Consider the following 3,120-nt stretch of genomic DNA (forward strand, 5'->3'; position numbering starts at 1 on the left):
TCTCCCAACCCACACAGGTCACATGGCCTTTTGTAAAGCAGCTGCCTTGACTACTTGCCGTCAGTGGAGTCTGAGTCCAGCTACAGGGAACCTACTGAGCATACCCAGAATTACCACACCCAATTCCAGAAACTTCAAGGTGTGGAGTGCTAATTGTGCATTTGCCTAGCAAATGACCCAATGACCCAGACACAACTCATTCCTACTCCCTTTCTCTATAGATCTCTTAAAGAGATATCTCCCTGTTAGGTACATGGGTCACATAGGCAGTGTCTCAGGAGAAATTCTCAGGGCTAGAGTGAATGGGTGGCAACATATACAATTCAAGAGTGGTTTGTGTGGAATAGGCTCAGGGTTTGAGGCTAAGTCAGGTGTAGGTAGCTGCTGTTCACTATGCTTGATCTAAACACAAGTGTTGGGTTCCACTGCTGATGGCAGAGGATGAGGGAGGGTTCCACTGCTGATGGCAGAGGATGCGGGACGGATAAAGCACAACAACCAATATGATTGCAAGCAGAATCGTTTATTCCATCTTGTTCTCCAGCTTATATACCTTTTTATCATCTTTGCATACAATGGTCACACAATTGCTGATTGGCTATTATATAATTTCACACACTTAGCATGGGAACAGCTTACATATTATTGGTAGCTTCTTAGCTTACATAGCTTTCTTGTTTACGACCTTGGATACTTTCTACTATCTAGTGGATGGCGGCCAAGTCCGCGGAACTCGCCGCCAGTGAGGCGCCTGAGTGAAAGTGGCCACCTTCCAGCTCCCTGTAGGCAGCCTCACTTGACCCGGTGTCCACCACCAGGCCTGCTGTAACTTTCCACTTAAGTAGGCATCAGGTCAGTGTATGGATAATACACTCCCACATCTCCCCCCTTTCTTTTAAATATGCGCTCAACAAAACACTCCAAACTACCTTGCAATAAGCAAATAAAACAGGGGGCACAAATAAGGAAGAGGAGTACAATTCCCAAAATGATTATCCCCGTATAACAAAATAAAACAAGCCAAGAGGGCCAGCCAAAGTTGCTAAGCCACTCCCATAAGGGATTATGAGTTTGCATAATCTTATGCATATTATTTGCAAGGCATTGCAATAAAGCATGAACAAAATATAACTAATCTGATAAATTCATACAACACATGCCTTCAAAATCCTCACAACCGTGTCCCTGTGCCAACAAAAAAATCGATAGCTGCACGATTCTGCAGCCGTTAGGTCAGCATATGGATAATATACCCCCACAGCTCCCCCCTTTCTTTTACACTTCCCAGCATGTGGTCAGTGTGAGACCCTGAAGACATGCTTTTTTACATATTTATACAAACAAGACAAAAAAAAATTACATATGCATAAATTTTTGATGCTTATAGGTATATTCAAAGTATTACTACTATTACTATTAACTTATACGTTTCTATTTTTAAAAATATACATAACAAATAACATAGTAACAAAAAATTTCTACTTTTCTATTGAAGTTGTCTAACCTCTCTCTCAGAAGGCTATATGACTAATTAAAACTAGTTGGCTCTCTCCTTGCCCGTTCTCTGACCCTGGCAAAAAATCAAACACTATGGAAAAAGGAAGGGGGGTGATTTCAGCAAAAAGCAGAACACTCAAAAAACTAAAATAAAATGACTATGGTCAAACAGACAATTATTATCCTACAATCCCCCTTTGAGCCATACTGTAATACCAGTGTGGCTCACTTATAAACCTGAGCTAGCCATTGCTTAAATTTAATAATTGCAACTTAAATTAACATTTGCACGACAGGCACCCTGGCCTTAACAAACCAACTAAAAGCAAAACAAACAGAGGGCAAAATACCCAGACACTAAAAACAACAACAGGTAAAAATAACAATAAAACAAATTATACACACAAACAATTACTTAAGCCAAAATAAATTTGGTAGCCATGAGGTTAAGGCATAAAATAAATCTGTGAAACCCCATGAAATATCATCTTGGGAAATGGTATGGAATAATGATGCGATTTGTAAAATGTCATGTGCATTAAATTAGTAGTTCTTTTAGTAATTTTGACTGAATTGTCCATATTCAAATGATTTAAATCAGATTGTCTATTAGCCTGCAGCAATTAATTACAATTGATTATTTACATATTTACAGACCAATTATTTGGGAGAAGGGCCTGTTTTTTCTTCAGAAGGCTGCAAAAAAAAAATTCAAAAAAAAATTTTTTTTGTTTTTTTTTTTTTTTTTTTTTTTTCTATAACACTTTTCACACTTTTAACTGTCCCTCCAAACTGTGTAGTGTTTAATCTTTTACTACATGGTGTTTAACACAATCAGAACCACGGGTATACCTTCTTCAAAATGCAAGGGAACTTGACTGCAAATCCAACAGTTAGACACATTGAAATCTGTTTGTAATTGATTAATTAATTATAAAGATGTGTCTGTATAGTCCAAGAAGCATTGTCTTTTATGGTTTAGTTGCTTGGGTTGTAATTGTACCTCAAAGTCATCAGGTTGTTGGTCTTCTTCCCCATGGACCTTGGGGATTTCCTCGACAGGTGTACCGTTAATCAGGAACTTGGATCAAAATAAAGTCATCCAGATAAGGCCAATACAGAACATCCAAAAGATCACTAGCCATACCCATTTAGGGAACCAGTGATCTGGGGAGTTTTTAAGTCTTTGGTGGTAGGGATGACATCGTGGTATATCCTCTTCGCTCTGGAGTGGTTTCAAATCCTTTTCACTCTGGAGTGGCAAATCCTTTTCTTGAGCAGGGGAGAGGTTACAAGCACTTGCACCCTGTTCCACTGACCTTGTCATTACAGGTGCAGAGGTTCTTTTACAGTGTCAGGCATGTATTCAGGACTGGTAACCTTGGCACTTTACAACAGTGTTGGTGGTGAGAAATACCTGGAGTGGGCCTTTCCAACGCAGTTTCAGGGCTGTCTTTCTTGGTGGACTTTTACGTGAATCCAATCACTGGGCTGTAGATCATGACATGCTTTTTGAGGGTCTTGGGGAAGGGCTTCTTGGACCTGTGAACGAAAAGCCTTAACACACTTCATTAATGCTTGACAATAAGTCAAGTCAGTTTCATCAGCTAAATTAATATCCAT

Source organism: Emydura macquarii, unplaced genomic scaffold (genome assembly GCF_026122565.2).
Source record: "Emydura macquarii macquarii isolate MOO-44397 ecotype Brisbane River unplaced genomic scaffold, CSIRO-AGI_Emac_v2 contig_719, whole genome shotgun sequence".
Classification (NCBI taxonomy): Eukaryota; Metazoa; Chordata; order Testudines; family Chelidae; genus Emydura; species Emydura macquarii.